The 16,189-nt window shown below is 41.2% G+C and overlaps 1 protein-coding gene across 1 annotated transcript in view; it reads left to right on the top strand.

Moving 5' to 3' along the window:
* Positions 1-1,033: 1,033 nt before the first annotated feature.
* Positions 1,034-16,189, top strand: part of ZC3H12C (zinc finger CCCH-type containing 12C) — an 85,019-nt gene continuing 69,863 nt past the window's right edge. Inside the window, exon 1 of the mRNA XM_036746662.1 lies at positions 1,034-1,123. The gene's annotated coding sequence lies outside the window, so the exon portion shown is untranslated. The remainder of the gene's footprint in view (positions 1,124-16,189) is intronic.

Below are 16,189 nucleotides of genomic sequence, written 5' to 3'. Positions count from 1 at the left end.
TTTTAGATTATATATAGTATAGATGAAGCATTAACATATGTGGTATTTCAACGTTATATACAACACATGAAGTATTAACACACATGGTATTTTAGAGTATTCTATACAGTATGGAAGAAGTATTTTCAATTTCTGGGTATGTGGTGACTTGGAAGAATAATCTGAAGCTTGAAATGGACTCAAGGGTATTCGAGGCTTGCCTCTAGTTCCACAGGCAGGAAACACCAGGGCTGTGCTTTTGAATTCGGGTCTCATGACTGTCTCGGGGCTCTCTACCACTACACTACACTACACTACCGAGAAATAGGCAAATGATCTAGTGAAACCGGCCTTGGAAGGAGTCTCTCCTTTTTCTCTTAGCTCAGGGAGGAGCCAGATTATTGCCTCGGGGAAGAACGCTTGACTTCAGCTAGTGGAAGCTTCCCCGGGTTAGCAGCCCTTAGTGGGGCATCCCAGTCCAAGCCAGCAGCCCCCGCATCTTCCTGGGATAGACCCAGCGAGACCAAAGGAGGGGGCAGAGAAGCCGGGGCATGCAGCCCCGAAGGGCCCTCCCCAGCTATCTACACCTGGGACGTTTGGGTAGCGCCCGGGCCGAGCAGAACAGGTTAAAGCAGCTCCCCCTCTCCGGCTCTCCACGCCTCCCAGGTTTTCCCCCTTGGCTCAGGGTTTCCTGTTTCAGTTCTTGGTGATCTCCAGCAGCAGGTGCTGGTTTGCCAAGCCTCCCGCTTCGAGGAAGAGGAGGAGGACGAGGAAAGGAGAGAAGGGGAAGAGGAGGAGGAGGAAACAGCGGCGGCTGCCGCTGCGGGGAGGAAGAGAGAGAGAGAGAAAAAGAGAGAGAGAGAGAGAAGGGGAGGGAGAGAGAGCAGCGGGGAAGAAACCCCCGCCCTGCTTGGCGTGCCCGGGAGCCAGGGGGCCGGAGAGGGGTGCGGGCGGAAACCCGGGGACCCTGCTGAGAGCAGAGCTGGGCGGCGGCGGCGGCGGCCGGGGAGGATGTGAGGGAGAGGCGCCGGCCGAGCGGAGCCCAGCGCAGCGGCGCGAAGGCCGAGCAGCGGCGGAGGCAGGGCGCGGGGAGAGCGGCCGCAGCTGGACCAGCCGGGCCGGCCGGACGTGCTGTTGGCTGCAAGTAGGTTGAGACTCAGATCCTTGTGTTTGTGTGTTTATGTATGTGAATGTGTGTGTATGTGTATGTGTGTGTGTGTTGGTGTGTGTTTGTAAAAGCCGGAGCGGGGAGGCGCTGCGGCCGCCGGTCTCGGCCGTTCCCGCCAGGGATAGTCCTACCCTCGGGGAAGGGGCCGGCGGCGGGGCTGGGCGGGGCCGCTCCCTGGGAGGCCGGGGCGGGCGTGCGTGCTGGGAGTACGCCGGAGCTGGGGCCGGGCCCGGAGCGGCGGCGGCGGGGGCGCGCCCGGGGGTTCCCAGGAGAAGGAAGCGGCTGCCGGCCCGGCCCGCTGGTCACCGCTGCTGCCCCTTTCCAGGCCCCGGAGGGTCAGGGCTCCCCGGAGGTCGAGTTGGTGAGAGCTGGAGACGGGAGGCCGCGGCCCCGGAGCGGAGCGGAAAGCCCGGCTGCCCGGGTCCTCGCTTCCCCCCACCAGCCGCGGAGACCCCGAGGAAGGTGAGACGCCGGCAAGCTCCATCCCGGGGAGGGGCGGCCAACATGGAGGCGACCGGGGCCGGCCCGGTGTCCGAGGGGCTGAGAACTGACAGACGGCGGGCGGACACCGCCGCATCTCTCCCCCTGCCCTCCGCCCCCGCCTCCTCTCCTGGGCAGGGGCCGAAGGGACCACACCCGCTGACCCCAAGCCCGCCGCCCGGACTCTCAATCCCCAAACGGTCGCCGGCCCCGGCTCGGCCCATCCTGCCGTGTCCTGACCCCATCCTTCCTTGTCACCAAACGGTCAGCGTGGCCGCCCTGCCCCAAACCCCCGGGAGAGGTCAAGGCTGCGGCCCCGGACACCAGCCCGCTAGCCCCTTTAAAAGTCCCGCCCGCAGCCTCTCCCCACCTCCCCGCCGGGGTGATTTTAATTTGGCTTTTCTTCATGGGCAGACCAGCATCCTGGGATGCCGGGGCGGGGGTCCCGGGGCAGCGTTGGAGGTTTTGGGGGGGAGCCCCCCAGCTCTTCAAGGGTCCCTTGTCACAGATTCACATCTGGCCACGCAAAGGACAGGGGCTCAAGGACCTTGGGTTTGGAAATCTGTGAAAGTTGCCGTGGGTTGTCTTTCTCTAGCTAGTGCTGTGGGACATTCACCTGTTTTGTGCATTTTCATCCAGTGTCTTCTGTTAGTGGCAAATAGTACAGCAAAGGGAAGAAGCGTTTATAGGGTTTTGGAGCAACGCTTGAAAATGTCGAGGCAGTAAAATATCTAAAATGTTAGAGCTCAGGGAATGCGTTCCGTTTACATCTTTGGGCCATGTATATAAGTCACCTTTTTCATAACTCGAGGTTGCATTTCTTGGCAAGTAAATACTGTACGTTGTTTTCTGAAATTAAAATGGGGAGAAAATCTCAGCCAAGATTAGGAAAGCTGTAGTGTTACAAGAGACATAGTAATGCCTAGAAAAATGCATGCTGGGGACTAGCTTTAGGGTTTTGTCGTCTTTTCTCTTGTCTTTTTATAGGGAAAATTAATTTGGTGTTACCAGCACCATATAATTGTGAAATTATTTTTCAGATGAGACTGAAGAAACTTCCTTTGATGGATTTTTTTCTTTGAAAATAATTTTAAAATCAGACTAGACTAGCTAGGTGCTTTTAGCATCTGGTAACCCACAAAGGTATTTAAATACCTTTAATAAAATAATGCCAAGCTGCTAGTCTTATTTTCATATTTTTGTTATCTAGGGCTTAGTTATACATTCTGTGTTAATGAAAATCATTTACACTAGGAAAAGAGAAAAATTTGTGGCATTTCTATTATTTATTAACTTTTTACTAGAGGTATATCCAGAGTTTAAAATGTCCAGATTAATTAGGTAGTTGGCTTCTTTAGAGGTAGATAATTCATGGGAAAAAATGCAAAATTGGATGCAAAAGCAGTTGTTTAATAGAAAATGGATGTCTAAAGTATTCTTCTCTACTTGGTTACCTTATCTTCACTTTAGTGGACTTCAATGATATTCATACTCATTTTAGTTGATTCAATAAATAGTTCCTTTAAAACTCTTGTCTATTTTAATTCTTCATTGATTTTGTACTCATAGATTCAAGAGACTACTATACTATCCCGATATTTTTTTGAGAGAATATTCCTCTAGGGTCAAATTAATTGAGCATAAAGGATTATTTATTCAGGATTTTTTTCCCTCTTTGGAAATTCCTTATCCTTTTGCAAAGGCATAGAATATTAGAGTGAGTATTGTGTTTGCTATCATTATTTGAATAAATTCTACTACTGTTTCTAAATTATTCATTTACCATATGTTTTTAGAACATCTATTATTTCTTTTTTATCTTTTTCTTTTTAGTTTACAACACTCAGTTCTACAAGTTTTGGAGCTCCAAATTTGTCCCCCCTCCCTCTCCCTCCACCTCCCACCACAAAATAGCATGTAGTCCAATGTAGGTTCTACATATACCTTCACATTAAACTTATTTTCACAATAGTCAAGTTGTAAAGAAGAATTATAAGCGATGGAATGAACCATGAGAAAGAAAAAAAAACAAAACCGAAAAAGGAAAAAAAAAGGAAAAAAGAGCAAATAGTTTGCTTCAATCTACATTCAAACTCATAATTCTTTCTCTGGATGTGGACAGCTTTTTCCATCATGAGGCTTTTGGAGCTCTCTTAGAACCTTGCATTGCTGAGAGGAGCCAAGTCTATCAAAGTTAGTCATCACAGGTACTGTGTTCTGTAATTGTGTATAATGTTCTCCTGGTTCTGCTCCCCTCACTCAGCATCAGCTCATGTAAGCCTTTCCAGGTTACTTTGAAGTCTGTCTGCTTCTCATTTCTTATAGCACAGTAGTATTCTATTATATTCATATACCACAACTTGTATAGCCATTCCCCAAATGATGGGCATCCCCTTGATTTCTAATTCCTTGCCACCACAAAAAGAGCTGCTATAAATATTTTTGTACACACGTGTCATTTCCCCACTTGTATGATCTCTTTGGGATACAGCCCTAGAAATGGTATTGCTGGGTCAAAGGATATGCACATTTTTACAGCCCTTTGGGCATAGTTCCAAATTGTTCTCCAAAATGGCTGAATCAGTTCACAACTCCACCAACAATGCAGTAGCGTTCGAATTTTCCCAAATCCTCTCCAGCATTTATAATTTTCTTATTCTGTCATGTTAGCCAATCTGACAGAAGAGATGTGGTACTTAAGATTTGCATTTCTCTAATCAATAGTGATTTAGAGCATTTTTTTCATATGACTATAGATATCTTTAATTTCTTCCTCTGAAAACTGCCTGTTCATATCTTTTGACCGTTTGTCAACTGGGGAATGACTTGTATTCTTATTGTAAAAATTCCTTCCCAATTTTCTGCTTTCCTCCCAATCTTGGTTGCATTGGCTTTGTGCAAAACTTTTCAATTTAACATAATCAGAATTATCCATTTTGCATTTTGTAACGCTCTCTATCTCATTTGGTCATAAATTCTTCCCTTCTTCATAAATATGACATGTAAGCTATTCCTTGCTCTCCCAAATTGCTTATAGTATCGGCCTTTATACCTAAATCGTGAACACATTTTGACTTTATTTTGGTATACGGAGTACAATATTGGTCTATGCCCAGTTTCTGCCACACCGTTTTCCAGTTTTCCCAGCAGTTTTTGTGAAATAGTTCTTATCCCAGAAGCTGGAACCTTTAGATTTATCAAAGAGTAGGTTGCTATATAGTCATTGACTACTGCATCTTGAGTACCTAACCTATTCCACTGATCCACCACTATTTCTTAGCCAGTACCAAGTAGTTTTGATGGCTGCTGCTTTATGATACAGTTTCCACCCACTATTACTTTTTTTAATTGAATTTTATTTTACCAGAGCACAAATACAAAATAGAGAAAAGAAACAAAAACATATCATAAACTTAAATATTGAAACTTAAGTATAAAGTAAAAAAGAAAAAAAGCATGTGCATAGCAGAACATAGGAGAGGATTCAAAATATTTAACAATAAATTTTCACTTCAAGAAAGCCTGTATGATAAATAATACACCTTGTGTTGAGAATTGTCCATCTTTGATTCCTTGTATTTTCTTTTGTTCTCTGCTGTGCACTTTTTAACTTTGTTTTTTCCCTCCCCCCACCCGCCCATAAGTCTACAATATAATTTAGATATTTCTTGATGTATATATACACATACAGATATATACATACACTTATACATATATACATATGTATATAGACATATACTTTCCCAAACATAATCTACTCCTGATCTTTGGTTTTTTTATGTTTGTGCATATCTTTCGTTTCCTATCCTTCCTGCCTCCTCTACTTTACTTCTACCCACTGCATTGCCTTCCTATTACTTGCCTCCAGCAAACACCCTGCCCTCCTATTAGTTGCCTTCCCCCCTCTAAGGATCCCTCCCCTATCCCCCCATTCCCATTGATCTAAACACTCTTTACCTATTCCCTCATTCTCCCCTCTAAAAATCCCTCCCTTGTCCTCTACCCCCTCACTAAACCCCTACCATTTTATTTCTCCTAAATTTAGAACACTTTTATACTCTTCTAAATATATATGTAATGTTCCCTCTTAAACCCGTTCCTGATGAAAGTAGGTTACCAGAACTACCAGCCTCCTCCCCCATCTTAATCTTCTGCATCCTTTCTTCTTCTTGCACCTCTTTTGTATAAAATAGTTACTCTCTTTAGCTGTTTCTAAATGGTTTTACTTTTTAAATTCATATGATAGGTTTATCCCCCTCTTTCTTATAAGCTCAACAGTCATTAATAAGAATGTTAGGCATACGTTTTACATTTTATGTTATGTAAAGGGTAGGTAGTAAGCAGTCTGTTCTTGTCAATGCCTTATAGTCAGTCTTTGGTATGTACCTTATGTGTCTCTTAGTCCTTGTATGTTGAATCTTCTATTAAGTTGAGTATTTTTTTTAACAAAGTCTTAAAAGTCTGGGGGTTTGTCAAATGTCCATTTTTTTTTCATTCAAAATAATACTGAAGTTTGAAAGGTGTGATATTTTCGGTCAGAGCCCCAGGTCTTTTGCTCTTTGATGTATTGTGTTCCAAGACCTGCAGTCCTTTAATGTCTCTGCTGCTAGGTCTTGTGTAATTCTAATTGTGGAACCATCATGTTTGAATTGTTTTAATCTTGTTGCTTTTATTATTTTATCCTTGATCTGGGGATTTCAGAATTTGACTATGTTATTCCTATGAGTTTTTCTCATAGGACCTCTTTTAAGTGGTGTTGGATGGATTTTTTCTATTTCTACTTCCCCACCTTGTTCTAATGCTTCAGGACAATTTTCTTTAATTATTTCTTGTATCATTGTATCAAGATTCTTTTTTTGATCATGACTTTCAGTTACTCCAATTATTTTTATATTTTCTCTTCTTGATCTATTCTCCAAATCTGTTGTTTTTCTCGTAAGATGTTTCACCTTCTCTTCTATTTTTCATTATTCATGTTTTGTTTAATTATTTCTTGATCTCTTATAATTTCAGCAGCTTCACTTTGCCCAATTCAGATTTTCAAGGTGTCATTTTCCTCCTTGAGATTCTGGATCTCCTTTTCTAATTGGTTGATTTTCCTTTCATAACTTTCTTGTTTTTCTTGGATTATTTTTATTTTTTTTAGTTTTTCCTCCATCTTGGTCATTTGATTTTTAAAGTCTTTTTTAAGATCTTCTATAAATTCTTTTTGGGCAAGTGACCATTTGGCATTACTCTTTGGGGATTTCTTTACTTCATTGTCCTCCTCTGAAGATGAACCCCAGTCATTTCTATTCCCTTACGTAATAGGTTTCTATGGTTGGATTCTTTCTCCTTTGCCTATGCACTTTTTTTGTGGTAATAAATTGATTTTTTATAATCACCTCTAGCCCTGGGGTATGGGAAATGGGTGCCTCTTGCCCCTGATCTTCAGTTCCCTCTAGACTGGAACCAAAGCTAAACCTCCAGCCCCCCTGTAAAGTACCCACAGCCAGGGGCTTTCTACCCCACTGCTTCTGCACTCTCGCCCCCACAGCTCTTCACAACGCAGCTGGGTCTGGCGTTCCTCATCAGGAGAGGTTCCCAAAATCTTCCTGGGCTCAAAGGCACGACTCCCCTCACTATCCTGGGGTAAAAAGTTCCATTGGCTGGGCCCGAGGCAGCCTCTCAAACCAGCTAACCCCACGCTTGCGGCTTGTTGTTAAAACGGAACCTAGCCTGGAGGTGTTTACTCCTCCCCCTGACCAAACCCAATCCTGGGGTTCTTCAGATCTTCTGAGACTGTCCCTGGAAGATCCTGGTTGTGCCACTATTCTTCTTTGTCTCCACCTCACTTTGTTCGTCCTAAGGTGCTATTTTTAAACTCTTTTGTGGGGGAAATCTTGAGAGCTTGGAATTTTCTGACCTACTCTGCCATCTTCCCAGAATCCTCCTCTCCACCCATTATTTCTAAAGGACTATACATGTTTATAGCAAGGGACTCAAAAGTTCATAGGATATAGGCTCTTTTCTCAAGTAGCTCATAACCTAATAGGAAGAAAGAACATACAGAGTGAGTACACAACCATAAAGCAGAGCAGCATAAGGGGTCAGTGAACTCTTGCCCTGCTTCTTAAAACTTCCTCCATCTTCCCCTCCCCCACCAAACAGAGGGTGAGGGCCTTCCTTGCTTTCCTCACCAGTGAAGACTGGCCTCACTACTTGATCCCCTCCCATACTCTCTAGGACCTTTTAAGTTCCTTCTTTTCTTTTTCATATTGAAATCTTCCTGCATTACCAGCTCTCTAGCCAAATGTATGTTCAGATCTCCCACAATCCTTCCCATTTACCTTTCACTACCAACCTTCTAGAAAGAATAGTCCACATTTTCTGCCTCCATCATCTGACCATCAACCTGTTATACTTTTGCTTTCATTCCCACCACACTATTGGAACTTTTCTCAGAAGTCCAATTGACCTCTCAATTGCCAGATCACAGGGTCTTTTCTTCTTTAGCTTTTCTGCAGCATTTGCTTATATTGGTAACCTTCTCTTTGCTGTCTCCCAAGACTTTTGGCTTCTTGTCCTTCTCCCTCTCAGCATACCTTCTTATTCTTCATCTTCCCTCTCTGGCTTCCAAAGTATGGGTATCTTTCAAAGCATTTTTTTGGACCCGCTTCTCTTTTTTCTCTAGATATATTCTCTCCCTCAGTCTCATTCATTCCCATGGTCAGTTCTTTACAGATGATTCAGGTCTCTATTTCCAGCTGTCATTTCATCCCTGAGTTGTAGTTCCTCATCATTAATGGCCTGATGGAAAGAGAGAGAAATAAGAATATGTGTGGAGCATGTTCGTGGAATGGCATGCTATTTGGGTTACCTGGAATGAAGGATGCATATGTGGGAATAGTAAAACATAAAGCTGGAAATCAGTGGTCAGGTATGAAGTTTTTAATAATTGGAAAAATACAAGTGGGCCTAGGCGACATCGCCCCAACTAATGTCATTTTGCAGTAATGTCATAAATATTCCTTAGAGCAAAATCTCACTATGAAGTACTTTGGCCAGCTGTTCTACTTAGGAGATTATTCCTGGAGAACTGTGTAATAAATTGGGTGATGAGTATGTTTATACCAAATAGCATAAAGAAAGCATGCTGGTCTTGGGCTGGGCATCTCAAGACCTGAGTTCATAGCGCTTTGGACAAGAATTCATCTTTCTGGGCCTCTTTTTCCTTATCTATAAAAACAAAGAAGTTGGACTAGAAGTTTTCTTAAGTTCCATCAAACTCAGAAACTACGTGGTGAGCCAGAAGTATACCTAAAAGCATTAATGTTCAGAAAAGAAACAAGAGTTTATAAACTCAAGGTTTGTAAACCCCCAAAACTCAGGGGTAGTTCTTGGAGTCTGGACTTTTTTAATAATTAATTTATTTATTTTTAGTTTTCAACATTCATTTCCATAAGATTCTTAGTTTTAAGTTTTCTCCCCCTTCCACTCCTCCTCCATCCCCATGACAGTGTGAAATCCCATATAGGCTCTACTTATACATTCGTATTAAATACATTTTCACATTAGTTGTGATGAAAAGAAGAATTAGAACTAATAGGAAGAACCACAAGAGAGAAGAAACAAAACAAAAGGAGAGTAAGTAGTATGTTTCCATCTGCACTCAGACTCCAAAGTTCTTTCTCTGGATGTGGATAGCATTTTCCATCATGAGTCTTTTGGAGTTGTCTTAGATCCTTGCGCTGCTGAGGAGGTAATAGGTCTGTCAAAGTCAGTCATCGAACAGTGTGGCTGTTATTGTGTACAGTGTTCTCCTAGTTCTGGTCATTTCACTCAGCATCAGTTCATACAAGTCTTTCCAGGTTTTTCTGAAGTCTGCCTGCTCGTCATTTCTTATAGCACAATAGTATTCCATTACGTTCAGATACCACAATTTTTCTAGCCATTCCCTAGGAGTCTGGACTTTTAAAAAAGACTTCCTTTATGATGTGTCTTTGAGGGGGAGAGGAATGACCAATGAGTTTCCAATAGTATTTCATTTCTTGTGTCTCAGGCTTTAGTGGCACCAGAATTTGAACAATCTCAAAATTCGTCACTGTAAACAGGGAAAATTATGTATATTTAGGAATGCATTTTTTTCTCTTAGATTCCATTGCATCCCATGACACATATTTTCTCAGTAATTTGTAATAATGGTGCCAAGTATCCAGCCTCCTATTTCCAGAGTGGATTCTGGGCCTAAGAAAGCACTTTACAATGTTTGGCAGAGTAAGTAGGAGGGGGAACTAACACTCCTAACACCTGGGAATAATACATATCAGACAATTTCTTATTAAGGCAGAGGTAAAACAATGTCTTGAATAGTCTCCAGGAACCACGCCCTTGGGTAAATCCCACTGACAGCCAAGAATGGGATGTGGATGTGCTATATCTTAAGCTGGAGTATTTATAAAAATTTGGTTTATTTGGCAAACTGACTTTCAAGTATCAGATGCATACATTCTAAAGCACTGATTCTTAAAATAATAGCTGGCATAGCACTTGAAAGTTTCTAAAGGATTCTACATGCATTATTTTACCAGAACTTTCCAGTAGCCCAGTGAGGTAAGTACTGCAGGTCTTACTGTACTCCCAGTTTTATAGATTAAGAAACTGACCTTCAGAGCCATTAAGTGACTTATAATTATTCAGTGTCAGATATGGAATTTGAACTCTGGTGTTCATGTACTACTCGATGCTGTCATTGTTTGCCTTTTTTTTAATATTTTTTTTTGCGGGGGGGGGGGGGGGAAGGCAGGGCAATTGGGGTTAAGTGACTTGCCCAAGGTCACATCGCTAGTAGGTGTGTCAGGCATCTGAGGCTGGATTTGAACTGAGGTCCTCCTGACTTCAGGGCCAGTGCTGTACTCACTTCGCCACCTAGCTGCCCCCATTGTTTACTTTTTTTAAAGAATCCTCTCTCCCTCCAAAAAGTATCCATCACTGTGCACATGAAACATGTTATATGGATATGTGTGTATATGATATAGGTACATTTTGGGAAATTATTCTGATTTTTTTTTGAAGGATGTAAATAAGTTATTGGGGGAAAAAGTGGGAGGATGGCGATGAAAGAATATTGACCTCTTTCTTTTAAGATACTAATTTGATTGCTTGTGAATTAAGTGCTTACTCTGTGCTAGGCTCTGGAGAAATGAAGACAAAAACAAAAATGTCTACCCTCAAGAAGCTTATATTCTACTGGGGGGATGCTAGGTACACAGATAAGTAAGCACAAAGTAGAAAGTAACAGATGTAAAGGGCTGCACTCACATCTGGGAGGATCAACAAGGGCCTAGTGTAGAAGGTGCAACTTTGATCTGAGTCTTGAAGGGAGCCAGGCATTCTGAAAGGCTGAAGGAGGGAGGGAGGGAGAGCATTCTAGGAAGACACCGATTTTACGAGGAATAAGGGTGGAGTGCTATAGATAGGGTCCATTGGTTTGGCTCAGATGTAGTGTGTGAGGATGGGCCTGAGAGGGAGACAAAAAATGTGAACTCTTCCTAGAAGGACAGGCTGGAGCCAGATTAAAGGAGGATTTTAAATGATGGTGGGAAGCCACAGAATATTCCTGAGTAGGAGAGTGACACAATCATCCCTGTGCTGAGAAATATGTGTTGCCAATTAGGAGGCTATTATAAGAGTCTAGGGGAGGAACTAGAGTGGTGGTTAGGTTAACGGAATTAAGAGGGGGGAAATGTGAGATGTCAGTTCTACCTTCTCAGTAAACCTTGGCAACTGATTGAATATGGGGGGGGTGGGTAGGGGTGTGATGGAAAGAGTGAGGAGTCAGGGACAAAGTCAGAATTGCAAACCTGGCTGACTGAAGGGAATATGGTGCTATAGGCAGAGATAAGGACATTGGAAAGAGGGATAGGTTTGGGGGAAAGGTAATGAATTCCATTTTGGATAGATTGAGTTTGAGTGGTCTTTGGGGCATTGGATCAGTAAGGCAAGTGTCACAATATCGATGGTGACCATGAATGTGCCAGTATAGTTCTGTACCGCAGAATATAAAAGATTCTCAATATAGAAGGCAGAAGTAAAACATTTATTCAGATACCAGAGGACCAAATCCCATAACCAATAAGTCCAGCCCATCCAAGCAGCAACCAGCTCCCAAAACCAGTAAACCCACTTTATCATAACAGCAAAGAACTTAAAACACTATATCACAGCAGGAAGCCAAGCCATTCCATAACCTTTCTCTCTGCTAGGGCCTTCCCCTAAACACTCCCTCACAAATCCTAGTTGTCTGCTTGTCTGCTTCCTCTCCTCCTGCAGTTCTGAGAGAAAGTTTAACAGCTACCCTCAGAGTATATATACCCTTTTTAGAGCCCAAAGGCTTCACAACCCTCATGACCTAATTAGCTAAAGCATATGGGCCTTCCTACAAATAAGCCTCCTCTAATCAAGCTTCCCTTAATTAGCTCCACCTGAGACCTTTTAATGGGATTAATGGGTAGGGAAGATCTTTAATCACATTAACACCACAAGCATACAGGTGGAAATGTCTACCAAGGAGTTGGTAGCACAATACTGGTTCTCAGGAAAAAGAAGAGGACTAGCTATTCAGGTTTCAGTCATCTGCATAGATATGAGAATTGGACCTGTGGGATGTAGTGAAATGATTGAGAGAGGATATAGAGAATGAAAGGGATCCAGGACGAGAGAGCAGCTTGAATGGTGGGGCCAGAAACTCGATTGTAAGTAGTTGAGAAATGAGTGGGAGGTGAGTAAATGTAATGTAGACTGCTTATTCTTGAAGTTTGGCTGTGGAAGACTTGAATGGTGATGAGGTCAAGGGAATGATTAATTCACACTACACTTAATCCAAGATGTATGTGCAGATAGACCAGCTCTCTGGATGTTCTGCAATACCTTAGTTATGTTTTGCTGAACTTGACCTTTTAAAAAGTTGGATGGTGGCATTTGCTAAATAAATTTCCATTATCGTACTATAAATCAGGAAGATACTAAAGTTCACTTAAAAGTGAAGACTAACCCTGTTAAGCACTATTTTAATAGCAATTTTTATTTAAATAGTGAATGTGTTTGTTACAGATAATTATTTGTGAGTAGTTAGGGAAACACTGAGTACTAGGAGCTAACCTAAGTTCACTAAGAATAAGTAATGCTAAACTAATTTCACTAACTCTTTTTGATGGGGTTTCTACTTTTACATGTTAGGAGAATGCTGTATCTGTATTTCAGAAAGGCATTTGGTAAAATCCCTCATGAAATCTTTGTGGGTGAGATGGAGAAATATGTAGGTTGGACAATGATACTGTAAAGTTAGACGGATTTGTAGCTGGTAGAATGAATATCTCACATCTTGATTAACGGATGAGCATAAATATACAGAATAATGAAGTTACGAAGGGAGAAGTATTTCTAGAAATAGAGCCCTGTGTTTTGGCACCGTTTTGATCATCTTTTTTTAATTGGATATTTAGAGGAAGAGATACAAGATATACTAAAATGTTTTGATGACACTAAACTGGTAGGATTAGTTAATATTCCAGAAGTATAATTCAAAAGAGCCTCAACAGACCAAACAGTGGGCTGAAACTAATGAAATGTAGTTGACAGTATCCATTGCCATTGAAAAAAATCTAATATCCAAGCTCTGTGTGTGTGTGTGTGTGTGTGTGTGTGTGTGTGTGTATGTATGTATATGTATAGTGGGTTGATACAAGTATACAGTACCATGACCCATTTCCCAGTAGCAAGCGTTCAAAAAATAGGAAGTTTTCAAAAGAGTTCCAAACTATAAATATTGCAAATCACTGATGGTAAGAGAAAATGAAAATTAAACCAATCCTGAGGTTTTATCTCACACCCTACAAATTGGCAAATAGGAATAGTCACTGTTGGAGGATTATTGGAAGTTGTTGGTTAAACTATTAATTGGCCCAACCATTCTGGATAATAACTTGATATTGTGCTAGAAAAGTAATGAAACTCTTCTTACCCATTGATCCAGTGATCACATTATTGATCATACACTCTAAGGGAAGTTAAAAAAAAGATGGAAAGAAAAGTTACTGCATACTAACATATTCATAGCAGCATTCTTTATGGTATCAAAGATCCGAAAAAAGTTAGGTGCCCATTAACTGGGGAATGGCTGAAAAAATTCCAATAAATTATTATTGTACAGTAAGAAATGGTAGAACATGAGCAATTCAGAGAGTCCTGGCAACTTTTTTATGACCTGATGCAAAGTGAAATATGCCCCCCAAAAGAATTAACATGCACCACACAATAAGGCGTGGTGCATAAAAAAACACTTATTACTTGCTTGTTGATTTGAGTGTTCACTAAAAGGAAGTTGAACTTTGAGTAAGAGAAAAACCATTGAAGATCATGGAGAACAAATAATGAAACATATCCCTTCTCTCAACAAAGAGGTGGGGAACTATGAGAACAGAATCTCATATATAACGTTGAGTGGGATCACTGTTTTGGATGTTTTCGATGATTTTATTTTATTTTATTTTGCTCACAAGGGAGGATTTAATATGAAAGAAGGGGAAAGTATTCTCCCCAGGATATGATAGTGTAAGGAAAAAAGTCTTTAAAAGATATTTTTAGAAAACATAATGGGAGTATATGTAACATAATGTATTTTAGGTTCAAAATTACAACGTGCAATTATAGGATGGAGACAAATCTGATTTGACCCTAGTACGTGTGAAAAAGACCTTGGCGTGTCAAATTATATCAGTAGAAATAAAGGGTCCTAAACCAGGCAAGTGATAATCACTATTCTGGTTAGGTCAGACCATATCTGGAATATTATGTTTAGTTCTAGGCACCATTTTAAGAGGCTATTACTTTATTCTAAAATAGGAAACAGACAAGGACCAGGGAGTACACTTGACATAGACAGAAACATTTTATGTGAGGAAGGGCTTGAACGAGCTGAGCCGTCTTGAAGTAGAATGAGCTACATACCTTATGCAGTAGTGAGTTGTTTACTTTAAATTTTAAGATTCTTATTTATTAAAAGCCCATCTACTTTCAAAAAGTAACTTCAATCCTTTATTCCATTAACAGTGTGGAAATAGTATATTCTTTTAAAAAGGTTATGTAACTCAAACGTTAAATGAGACCTACTTTTCACCCTCTTAAACCCAGACAGTTTTATAGTATTTGAAATAGAGAAGAATTTAAAGGAGTTGAGGATATTTTCTTGTAATAACAGTGCAATCAAAAAAATTCACTCCCTTGCTTCATGTGGTACATGATGAAATGACTTTTGAGATTGCTAAAACATTTCATTTTTGTTAAAATCTGTTAATTACTAATATTAAAACTAGAAATTGCTCTTTTTTTACATCAAACCATAATCTTAAAAAAATAAGATCTGTACTAACTTGCTGAATATTCAATTGAGATCACAATTAAAATACGTAACTGCTTGAGAAGGAATTTTTAAAAGTATGTAATTGTTCCAGGAACTGGCCCACATAGGAAAGAACACTGCATAAGAATCATCTAGAAACACAGTTTTCTAAGCCATTTATGCTAGTTGTGTTTCATTTGAATGGAAGTTTCAAGTGTAACTGAGAAATTTTGCCAATGTGTGGTTTTTAAAAATGGTTTTCCTCCTTTCTTCTTTATTGTTTTGTATATTGTGTTAGTACTAAACAATAGAAACGAGAACAACATAGTAGGCTTTCCTCTTAAAAGTTCTTTGATGATTTCAATCTCTGTGGTTTGTTATATAGGCCTCATTGGAAGCAGCTGATTGTGCAAAGCCCTGGGCCTGGAGTCAGATCTGGCCCTTAACCTCTGTTTGCCTCAGTTTTCTCAGTTGTAAATGGGGATAGTAATGCACCTGCTTCAACGGGTTGTTATGAAGATAAAATAAGATAACATTTGTAGAAGTGCTTAGCACAGTACCTGGCACATAGAAGTTGCTGTGTAAACATTTATTCTTTCCTTTCTTCCTATAGTCCCCTCTACATTATAATTGTAATGAAAGGGAGCAGGGATATTGATAATCAGTAAGTTGTCAAATGAGTGCCATGGACACAGGATGAACTGGGACGAGTTGAGTAGACCCTATGGGGTGGGGAACCTGCGGCCACGAGGCCACATGTGGCTTTCTAGATCCTTGGGTGTGGCCTTTTGACTGAGTTCAAGTTTTACAGAGCAAATCTTTTTATTAAGGGGTTTTGTTCTGGGGAAGTGTAAACTCGGTCAAAGGGCCACACCTGAGGACCTAGTGGGCCACATGTGGCCTCGAGGCCACCGGTTCCCAATCCCTGCACCTAGACTAACAGTGTAGCATTGCGGAATAGATGCAGAAGTGGATTAGACCCAAGAACAGACCTGAAAACTGGTGGTAAAGGTGAAAGTGCGACAGCTGGGTATCAGATTAGTAGCCAAGAGTGGAGTGTTTGTATGGGTATCAATCGCCAGTGGATCTGAAGACTAAATAGACAAGGTAAAAAGACTCTGATGGTAAGGTCAGGTGACAAAATAGGTTTAAACTTTAAGGAAACAGAATGGACCAGAAACTCC

The sequence above is a fragment of the Trichosurus vulpecula genome, chromosome 2, assembly GCF_011100635.1.
Source record: "Trichosurus vulpecula isolate mTriVul1 chromosome 2, mTriVul1.pri, whole genome shotgun sequence".
NCBI lineage: Eukaryota > Metazoa > Chordata > Mammalia > Diprotodontia > Phalangeridae > Trichosurus > Trichosurus vulpecula.
The sequence above is the reverse complement of the archived record's forward strand: the minus strand, read 5'-3'. Positions and strand labels throughout refer to the sequence as shown.